This window comes from Arachis ipaensis, chromosome B01 (genome assembly GCF_000816755.2).
Source record: "Arachis ipaensis cultivar K30076 chromosome B01, Araip1.1, whole genome shotgun sequence".
Classification (NCBI taxonomy): Eukaryota; Viridiplantae; Streptophyta; class Magnoliopsida; order Fabales; family Fabaceae; genus Arachis; species Arachis ipaensis.
In genome coordinates, this window is record NC_029785.2 from 107614206 (window position 1) to 107626324 (window position 12119).

A 12119-nucleotide genomic window follows, 5' to 3' on the forward strand; every position below is an offset into this window, starting at 1 on the left:
ATATACATGCCAAAAAAAAGGTCAACGTATTTTTAAAAATATAAAAACAAACTACATTAAGTTAAATACATTGAAATTTTTTGTTTACATTTGTTGACATTCTTATAATAAAATGTAAAGTATTATTTTGATGATCAATATTTGAGTCAAATTTTAATTTGATCTTTAATATTTTAAGTATTTTATTTTAATTTTTTTCCTTTCTTTTGTAGAGTGAACTACCAACCCGGTCCCTGACCATTTCGCAGAATGACAAAGCAACCCCTGATAAATATTGTAATCCAGTTCGGTCCCTGTCCCATGCCTCCGTCACACAAGCCGGTCCTTGAGGGTGAATCTCCGGCTAGAATGAACGGAAAACGCTGAGCTGGCACGGTGAGCGTGTGTGAGCTGGCTGACGTGGACGATCCCTGCATACGTGGAGTACTAAAATGGTTAGGGGGTTAGTTGTCTGAGTCCACGTCAACATAAAACGTGGTCGTTTTGATGGGAGGAGCCTTCTTATTCGTTGTGGGTATTCGTCCCCCTCTTTGTGACTAATTTGTGGAACCCTAATTCGCCATGAGCATCATGAGAGATCTCACTTCAATGTCCGTTCACGAAATTGGAAGAGACGTAGTCAACGACGAAAGCAGAAGTGCAACCACCGGTTCTTCTGGTAGTGTTGGACCGCGGAAGACGATGAAGAAGAAGAAGTTCAATGCTCCGCGGTGCTATTGTGGAACTCATGCAATTCTGTTCCTATCTTCGACGGAGCTTAACCCTAATCGGTTGTTTTATGGATGTCCCAATTTTAAGGTGATTTGAATTTTTAATTAAGTTCGTTTGATGTGGCCTCTGGTAACATGTTCTTACCATTATTTATCAATATTGCAGAGTTCAGGGTCACACTGCAAATACTTTGCATGGCTCGATGATTTCGTGGCGTTGTTGGATTTTGAAGGCTCGAAATCGCTTGGTTTTGATAGTGGCAAGCAACTCGAAGATCAGCACGTGGCTGCAGCTGAGATGCTTGGTGGAAAAGTGAGGGAGTTGGAGCATACAATACATGCTTTAGAATTGCAAGTTAAGAGATGCAAACATGTGCATAGTGAGCATAGGTGTTTTAGGGGTGCAACAGTTGTTGCATTTTTCTGTGGAGTTATAGTTGCAAACTTTGTTAGGACATTAAGTTAGAGGATGTCAATGACCATTGATGTTAAGACTGTTATGAAGTTATGATATTTGATTTGGAGATAATCAAACACAGATATTGTTTAATGTTATTATTGTTATTGTGGACATATGAAGCTGAGAATAGACTTACGAAAAGCAAACATAATTCATATATTATAATAGATTCATTCACTAAAGAAGCAACACAAAAAAAAAAGGTTCTGAAAATGTAGCAACTAGTATTCAGGGGCAGCATATAACCCCTTACAAAATAAGGATAAGACATAAGATTTCAGTTTTCCACCTAGGGTCTAAACTGGCCAAAACAAATCCAAATTAACACAAAAATAACACACAAAACATATGAAATGAGCTTCTCATATCCCTGCATCGATTATTTCTTTCTTGGTGGAATGAACCCAGGAGTTGGAATAAACTTGAAAAGCCTTGAAGCAGTCACAGAACTTGCTGCTTGCATTGTCTCCGTGGATATGCTGTTTGGTGTTGGTGGAAAAGAAGGCCTGATCCCCATTGGTGATTGAGCAAATTGGTTTTCCATTGGTGGAGCAGAAGGCCTGACCCCCATTTCTGGTTGGGCAGATTGGTTAATCATTGGTGGAGCTGATGTGGGAGGCACTGGGGGCCTTACAATAGGGTGCTTCCTCCTTTGCAATTGGTTCACCTGTTCAGTAAAGATGGGCTGGTGTGGTGGCATGTGATTCAAGTTGATTGTATCTGATGCATACTGAAACAGTAAAAGAAGGCAGTTATGCACTGAGAAAATATTGAATAAAGATAAGTTATATTTTTCAGAGAATAGTACCTCTTCTGCTTGTGGTGCAGTTTGTGAGAGGGGTATCTCATCCATATGTTCTTGAGTAAGTGAAGGATTAGACCTTCCAATCGCTTTAGGTTGTTTTTTCTTATTTTTCTTTGCTTTTGCCTAGACCAAGAACTTACCAATCAGTTAACAAAAATTAGCAATAGGAATGTGTTTGAAAAGAATATTTACCAATGGATCAGTTTGAGGTGCATCTGCACTAGTGCCCTGTTGTGCCTGATCCTAATGAAATGGAGATGCAATAGTTAAATAAGACAAATCGAACCCTGACCAATAGAAAATCAGACACTTAAGACCCTGACCATGTCTATCATATGACATATCGAACCCCAAGTTACCTGAGGTGTGTTCTGGCTGGGGACATTGGTGACTACAATCTGCAACTTAGCAGACCTTCTCTCTTTCTTGGTCATTGGTGTCCAGTTTGGGTCCTTAGCTTGATTTTTGCAGGTCTTGTAGTAATGCCCAGTTTTGCCACACTTACTGCATGTGACTTCAAAAGTCTTCTTTGTCTTGTTTGGGTGCATTTCTTTCTCAACTGGATCCACTTTTCTTTTCATTTTTGGGCAGTGTGCAGGTCTCTTTATTGGTGGAGGATCACATGGTACTGCAGTAGATGAAATCCAGTACTCCTCACTGTTCACAGGGTTGATGCAATGTTTGTACGTGGCCCTAATGGACTCCATTGTCAGCCATTTATGTACAAAATCCTCTGGCTTCAAGCCAATCTTGTACATGGCTGCTACCGCATGCCTGCAAGGCATTCATGAAGCAAAGTACAAGGTTTACTATGACAATAATCAGGTGTACAAGACGAAAAGGTAATGAGCTTGGACATAGAGTTACCTGTGAGTTGCCATACGTTGTAGGTACATGTTCTCTGCTGCAGATTTACCCCCACCTTATGGTTTCCCCTATGCACCTCAAACAGAACTCTGTCGCTATTTCCGGCCCAAATTGCTCTCCACTTATTGGCACTAGGCTTAATAATTTCATCCAATTTTTTCTGTTGCACAGGGGCCAATACACCAGAACAAGCCTCCAACTTTCTTTTATGTGTGGCCATTTTTCTCATCAGGTAGCAACGTAAGTCCTCACACATCGTAAGAATTGGTTTCCCACGGTATTCGACAATTTTCGCATTCCATACCTCGCACATGTTGTTTGTGATGTTGTCAACTTTAGGACCATGGCTGAAGTAAGCCTTAGTCCACACTGCAGGCTTAAACCTTTGAAGATACTCCCAAGCTCCAGTGTTAACTTTCTTCATTTTTCCATTGCAGTGTTGAACTCCTAGAAAGTGGTGCATCGTGCACATTCCCATACCAGATTCTTTGTTTGCTGATCCTTGAAATGCTTTATAAAATTCTTCCAGATATGAAGCACACAGTTCCTGTGGTGTGCATTAGGCATAACTTCTTTTATAGCCAGCTCCAAACCCTTCAAGCATCATACACATAAATTAATAAACAAATGAGAACCAACCATCAACATAGTTCAACACTAAAATTAACATACTTAATATACACATGTTACCTTTTGCTGGTCCGAAATGAAATTCCAGCCAAACTGTGTCACTTCTCCCAAGTCCTCCTGTAAGAGTGTCAAGAACCATTTCCATGTGTCTCTGCATTCGTTAGGGACAACTGCAAATGCAATGACGAAGAAGTGGTTATTGGCATCTTGCCCAACCGCACTTAAGAGCTGGCCGCCATAGTACCCTTTCAGAAAGCATCCGTCTAAGCCGATTAGAGGTCTGCAACCCTCTTTAAACCCCTTCTTAGATGCATTCAGACTTACATACAACCTATCAAAAAGTGGAAAAGAAACTGGCTGGGGAATTGTCTCCACTAATGCTGTTGTGCCCGGATTACTCCTATGCAGTTCATTCAGATAATCATGCACTTTTTCATATTGGTCCCTTGCATTACCAATAACAACTTCCCTAGCAACTTTAAGGGCCATAACAATCATTCTTGGGTTCAGCTGGATGTTGTATTCTTCTATCATATGCTCCGTTGCATGTCTTGGCTTCATGTCGGGTTGAATGAGAAGTTTTTTAATAAGCTTAGACGCCACCCATTGACGGTCAGCCATGTTACTACCATAGTCCCGAGCACAAGAATGCTCATCAATTAAGGTCTTCACCTGGAAGCATCTACTGGCAGAATTCCAAGAAATATAAATCAACCAAGGACATTTATCAGCTGCACATGCTGCCCTCACTCTATGCTTCTCATTCTTAATGTATAACACGTCCTTCCCCTCATGCACAAAGTAGTCTTTTAGTGCCTTTTTGAAAATCTCAAGCGTTGGAAACAACTGTCCAACCTTGAATTCAACCTCACCATATTCAGAATCTTCATCAAATGGATCATACGCTGTCTTATCCTCGTCCTCTGAAGAGATTGGACTGTTGAAGGCCTCACTCTCATACTCATATGGCTTTTCATAATCACTATCCATCTCCACATTAGTAGGAACCGAGCCAGACTGATGAACCCCTTCCCCCAGGTTATTTTTGCCAGTACCCTTTGTCCCTCCTACAGGGGTTGGTTTCTGACCTCTTCTTGGGCCCCCAACATTGGGCCCAGGCCCAGAATTATGGCCTTTCATTGATCCATCATGCAGCCCATCCCTAAGTATATGTCTTCTTCTCACACCTGAATACTTTTTAGATGTCTTCTTCTTAGCAGATGAAGAAGCCTTATTACCCCCAACCTTCTTCTTAGCTGAGCCTCCTTTTCTCCCTTCACCATCTGTGGTCCTAAGTTCTTCATCACTACCCTTGTCATCTGTCTCATAACCACCAGCCTCTTCATCCACTTTTCTTTTACCTGACAATGATTTCTTTGGCACCCTCTTTTTTTTATTTGCTCTTACCCCTTCTTCACTGCTGCTGTCATCTGTCTCATACCCAGGAGGAGGAGGCTTATAAGGCTCATCCTCTGTTGTCTCATATCCATCATCGGAGGATGACGATGATGAACTCACCACAATAGTACCAAGGTCCACACCATCCTCCATTACTTCAGCCACATCTACTTCGTGTTCAAAATAAATATGTAATTCATCAGTGTCCCTGTTCATAAGCTTATTTTCCCTCATCTGGTTAATCTCCATATCCCCCTTCATAGCATGAAGACCAACCTCCATGTTGGGTGCTCTCATGTCTAGCCAAAACATCTCTTTATACCCTGTATATCCCAACTCCTTAAACAATGTCACCAGGTCAAAAAAGTTGACATAATCCAGGTCCAGCGGGGGAAACCTCTTCACTTTCCCATGCCTGTAGCACAGACCTCCCTCAGAATCATTCTGAAATCTCCCCCCATGGTGAAACACCGGAGTAATTAAATATTCAGACATCTACAAAAAAAATAAACATGCATAACAATCTCAGAATCATTTTTTCCTAAATTCACAACAGTCAAAACTAGTGGAATCTATTTCTAACTTTCTCTAATGTGTGCTTAAAATAATACATAATCAACCCTGATTAATCACGTTGGACATTTCTTAATCAAGTTTCATGTTTTCTTTATTCAGGGCAACTGAGTTGTAAAGCTCAATGGTGGTGTGTCAAAGTGAGTTAATCGGACCACATAAAGCAGAAGAAACAAGGAGGTCCACGGAGAAAGGGGCTTACCTAGACTGTCACAAGCACCGTCAGTCAACTCCTCCAATCGCCGTCAGTGCACCGTCAACCTCCGTTAACGACAACGATGTCAACTTCGTCAATGCCCACCCCAGTAACAACGTCAACACGACTTTCTAACTCCCCAAGGTTAACAATGGTCACGAAGGTGAAAAACGTTCTCTCCTAGGGTTTACTGGTGATTCTGAAGCATAAATGAAGGGTTTTTATGGAATGGCACACTATGAATTAAACATTTTTGGCACCTCCCATCAAAACGACCACGTTTTATGTTGACGTGGACTCAGACAACTAACCCCCTAACCATTTTAGTACTCCACGTATGCAGCGATCGTCCACGTCAGCCAGCTCACACACGCTCACCGTGCCAGCTCAGCGTTTTCCGTTCATTCTAGCCGGAGATTCACCCTCAAGGACCGGCTTGTGTGACGGAGGCATGGGACAGGGACCGAACTGGATTACAATATTTATCAGGGGTTGCTTTGTCATTCTGCAAAATGGTTAGGGGCTGGGTTGGTAGTTCACTCTTCTTTTGTATAATGACATACTCATTAATTCTTGTTTATGAGAAAATGAGAGAATGAGAGAATGAGAGAGAGAGAGAGGGGGTGGGAAACACTGGGAGGGGTAGGCATAGGGAACATGACAAGGATCCAAGGGTTTGGATTCGAGAAGAGTATTGGCGGCTAGAGAATGAATCCTTCTTTGTTTTTGTGAGTAATCTTCCGCATGACATATCAAAGAGAGAGTTATTTCATTTATTCAGCTGGACGGGACGAATCAATGATATATATATATATATATATATATATCTATCACGGAAACAGAAAAGTGGAAATATATACATGATCGCATTCGTGCGGTACACAACGAAAGGAGGGGCATTGAAAGCTATCGCAGAAATGAATCGCCAAAGACTGAGAGGGAAGATAGTGTTCGTGGAAGAGGCTAAATACAGAAGATTGTCGGGAGCAGCAACAAGAAGCAATAGAAGTGCAGAGGGGGACAAGCGACAAATCGCTACCTGGAAGCCACATAGGAAAGTTGATCAGAATGATACTGAGTCACCTGGAAATGAGATACGGAAGAAGAAAATCGACAAAGACTCGCATGGAAATGGATGGACAAAGAAAGTGAAAGTAGCAGTGGCAACAGAGAATTTGGAATGGCTGCAGAGGAGCCTCGTCGGGGTCACGACAAAAGCAATCAACTTTGCTTCTTTAAAGGAAATGATCAAGAAGAATATGCCTAATGTTGGGCGCATACAAAGCACTTCTGACTTTTGATAGTGTTCGGCATGCTGACAACGCTTACACCTTTAACATGAATAGTCTCTTACAGTTGTTCCATAGAGTGTGGCGATGGGAAGAGTCAGAACATAGTGAAACTCGAAGGGTGTGGCTGGAGTGCTTTGGGGTCCCGCTGCATGCTTGGTCAGTTAACACTTTTAGAACGATAGGAGGCCAATGGGGTGAAGTCGTTGGATGTGCCAGAGACACGGAAGAATGTAGTTCTTTCACTATAGGTCGTGTACAGATTGACATCTGTGTAATGGATGTGATTCAAGAATGGGTTCACGTCACAGTTGGTACGGGAGGCTTTGATATTCTGGTGAAGGAGGTTGGACATGAGGCGTGTAATTTGATTTGCACCCGGAAAATTTGAGGATGAAAGGGCAAGTGTACAAAGAAACTCTGATAGCAAAAGTAATAGTGCCGGTAGGGATATAATGCAGAAGTTTGAAGCAGGGTCATTGCATGAAGGAATCCAGGATGAAGAGCAGCTGTTGATGATTCCACGGAGTAAGGAAGAAGACAAGGGCAGAATTGTAATTACAAACACAATTTTAAATGAATGGAGTAATGGCTGTGCGTATCGTAATCGCGGGGAAATCGAAACGGATCAAGCATTAACTGATGATAATCATGGTTTGCATGATTTGGGAAAAAATACTGTTATGCTTTATGAGGAAGATTCAGAGAGAACAGTAACATGTAACCTAATTGGGCTGAGGAAGGGGTCCACAAAAGCAAAACAAAAACACACTTGCTTAGAAAATAATTGGGCCATCTGCAACATTAGAAACCATGGGGACAGACCAGAAAATTTGGGCCCAGCACTCAAGGAGCAAGAGGATGCGGTTCGCAGGCCCTTGGGGGATTGTTCGGGCCGGTTCCCATTGAAGGAAACGGGTCGTGATACTCCAGACCTAGTGTGCACGAGAGATGGACGCAGCGCTCATGGAGGATGCCTCTTTGTTGGAAGGAAGAGCGCCATTGACGGAGAAGGTAGCTGATGAGCGGATATTTTATACGCTTTTTGGGGGTATTTTCATATAGTTTTTAGTAGGATCTAGCTACTTTTTAGTATATTTTTATTAGTTTTTATGCAAAAATTATATTTCTGGACTTTACTATGAGTTTGTGTATTTTTCTGTGATTTCAGGTATTTTCTTGCTGAAATTGAGGGACCTGAGCAAAAATCTGATTCAGAGGCTGAAAAAGGACTGCATATGCTGTTAGATTCTGATCTCCCTGCACTCGAAATGAATTTTCTGGAGCTACAGAAGCCCAATTGGCGCGCTCTCAATTGCGTTGGAAAGTAGACATCATGGACTTTCCAGTTATATATAATAGTTCATACTTTTCTCGAGTTGAGATCACGCAAACTGGCGTTTAACGCCAAGTCTCTACCCTATTCTGGCGTTAAACACCAGAACTGGCATAAAAGTTGGAGTTAAACGCCCAAACTGGCACAAAAGCTGGAGTTAAACACCAGGAGCAGCCTATGCACGTGAAAGCTTCAATGCTCAGCCCAAACACACACCAAGTGGTCCCCGGAAGTGGATTTCTGCACTATCTATCTTAGTTTACTCATTTTCTGTAAACCTAGGTCACTAGTTTAGTATAAAAACTAATTTTAGAGACTTACTATGGATGGCATGACATTTTACATTAGAACTTGTATTTTCTATGGCATGAGTCTCTAAACCCCATGGTTGGGGTGAGGAGCTCTGCTGTGTTTCGATGAATTAATGCAATTACTACTGTTTTTCATTCTATCACGCTTGTTTCTATTCTAAGATATTCACTCGCACTTCAACCTGATGAATGTGATGATCCATGACACTCATCATCATTCTCACCTATGAACGCGTGCCTAACAACCACCTCCGTTCTATCTGCAATAGCTTGAGTGCGTATCTCTTGGGTTTCTAATCTAAGATTAGAACCTTCGTGGTATAGGCTAGAATTATTGGCGGCTATTCTTGAGATCCAAAAAATCTAAACCTTGTCTGTGGTATTCCGAGTAGGATCTGGAATGGGATGACTGTGACGAGCTTCAAACTCGCGAGTGCTGGGCGTAGTGACAGACGTAAAAGGATCAATGGATCCTATTTCAACATGAGTGAGAACCGACAGATGATTAGCCGTGCAGTGACAGCGCATTTGGACCATTTTCACTGAGAGGATGGATGGTAGCCATTGACAATGGTGATCCACCAACATACAGCTTGCCATGGAAGGAGCCTTGCGTGCGTGAAGAAGAAGACAGTAGGAAAGCAGAAATTCAGAAGACAGAGCATCTCCAAAACCTCAACCTGTTTTCCATTACTGTATAACAAGTATTTATTTCATGTTCTTTTACTTTTTTCAATTAAAACTAAGAATCATTACTGATATCCTGACTAAGAATTACAAGATAACCATAGCTTGCTTCAAGCCGACAGTCTCCGTGGGATCGACCCTTACTCACGTAAGGTATTACTTAGACGACCCAGTGCACTTGCTGGTTAGTTGTGCGGATTTGCAAAAGTGTGATTGCGATTTTGTGCACCAAGTTTTTGGCGCCGTTGCCGGGGATTGTTCGAGTTTGGACAACTGACGGTTTATTTTGTTGCTTAGATTAGGAAAATTTTTCTTTTTGGTTTAGAGTCTTCCGTTTGAGTTTAGTCTTATATTTTAAGTTTGGTGTCAATTGCATAAGTTTATTTTTCTTTCATTTTTTACGAATTATTAGTGTTCAAAGTATAAAATTTTTTTTTAGTTTGGTGTTCTTGGTGTTCATCTTGATATTCAAAGCTTCCTTGTTTGTTTTCTTTGTTTTGATCTAAAAATTTTAAGTTTGGTGTCGTTTTTAGTGTTTTTCTCTTTCTTCATTAAATTCAAAAATATCTTATCTCTTTATTTTAATTGATTTTCGAATTCTGCCTTTAAAAACTCAAATTTTCCTTTTAAAACTTCTTATTTTATCTTATCTTAGTTTTGGAATTTTGATGAGCGGATAATTTATACGCTTTTTGGCATTGTTTTTAGTATGTTTTTAGTATATTTTAGTTAGTTTTTATTATGTTTTTATTAGTTTTTAAATAAAAATAATATTTTTGGACTTTAATATGAGTTTGTGTATTTTTCTGTGATTTCAGCTATTTTCTGGCTGAAATTGAGGGACCTGAGCAAAAATCTGATTCAGAGGCTGAAAAAGAACTGCAGATGCTGTTGGATTCTGACCTCCCTGCACTCGAAGTGGATTTTCTAGAGCTACAGAAGCCCAATTGATGCGCTCTCAATTGCGTTGAAAAGTAAACATCCTGGGCTTTTCAGCAATATATAATAGTTCATACTTTGCCCGAGATTTGATGGCCCAAACAGGCGTTCCAAGTCAGCTCAAGAATTCTGGCGTTTAACGCCAGAACTGGCACAAAAGCTGGAGTTAAACACCTAAACTGGCACAAAAGCTGGCGTTTAACTCCAAGAAAAGTCTCTACATGTGAAAGCTTCAATGCTCAGCCCAAGCACACACCAAGTGGGCCCGGAAGAAGATTTCTGCATTAATTACTTATTTCTGTAAACCCTAGGCTACTAGTTCTCTATAAATAGGACCTTTTGCTATTGTATTTTCATCTTTGGACGTTTAGTCCCTAGACCTTGGAGGCTGGCCATTCGGCCATGCTTACACCATTATCACTTTTGTATTTTCAACGGTGGAGTTTCTACACACCATAGATTAAGGTATGGAGCTCTGCTGTTCTTCATGAATTAATACAATTACTATTGTTCTTCTATTCAATTCAAGTCTATTTCTTCTCCAAGATATTCATTCGCACCCAAGAACATGATGAATGTGATGATTATGTGACACTCATCACTATTCTCACCTATGAATGTGTGACTGAAAACCACTTCCGTTCTACATGCAAACAAGCTTGAATGTGTATCTCTTGGGTTTCTAATCTAAGATTGGAACCTTCGTGGTATAGGCTAGAATTATTGGCGGCCATTCCTGAGATCCGAAACATCTAAACCTTGTCTGTGGTATTCTGAGTAGGATTTGGAAAGGGATGATTGTGACAAACTTCAAACTCGCGATTGTTGGGCGTGTGACAGACGCAAAAGGATCAATGGATCCTATTCCAACATGATCGAGAACGGACAGATGATTAGCTGTGTGGTGACAGCGTGCGTAGAACATTTTCACTGAGAAGACGGAAAGTAGCCATTGACAACGGTGATGCCCAACATAAAGCTTGCCATGGAAAGGAGTATGAATGATTGGAAGAAGGCAATAGGAAAGCAGAGGTTCAGGAGGAACAAAGCATCTTCATACACTTATCTGAAATTCCCACCAATGAATTTTCTTTTTAGACTGAAGCTTTAGACTAACATTGCATGATTCCTGAAATTCTTATTAAAAGTTTTGATTCTCTTTATTTTCTTCTCTATATAAGTTTCGAAAATCACAAAAATTTTTTATAAAATCATAAAAATAAAAAATGTTTTATGTTTCTTGTTTGAGTCTAGTGTCTAATTTTAAGTTTGGTGTCAATCGCATGTCTTTATTCTTCATATTTTCGAAAATTTCATGCATTATGTTCTTCATTGATCTTCGAGTTGTTCTTGATGATTTCAGTGCTCTGATCTTTAATTTCTCTTATTTTGTGTCTTTTGTTGTTTCTTATATGCATTTTCAAATTGCTATAGTCCTTAGTATACAAACTTCTAAGTTTGGTGTCTTGCATGCATTGTTTATTTGATCTTAGTTGCATTATTTTTATTATTGTTTCTCATCATTTAAAAAAAAATTCAAAATTTTTTTTAAATTGTGTCTTTTCAAGTCAATAACACAGAGAATTGAAGATTCAGAACATTCAGCAGAGGAATTAAACAGAAAAAGCTGAGCGTTCAAAACGCCCAGTGAAGAAGGAAAACTGGCATTTAAACGCCAGCCAGGGTACCTGGCTGGGCGTTTAACGCCCAAAAAGGTAGCATTTTGGGCGTTAAACGCCAGAATGGATGCCATTCTGGGCGTTTAACGCCAGGATGACACTAGAGGGAAGATTTTGTTTTTAATCCAAATTTTTTTCAAATCTTCATAATTTTTCAAAATCAAATCTTTTTCAAATCATATCTTCTCAATCATATCTCTTCAAAATCAATTTCTTTCCATTTTTTATTTTTTCTATTT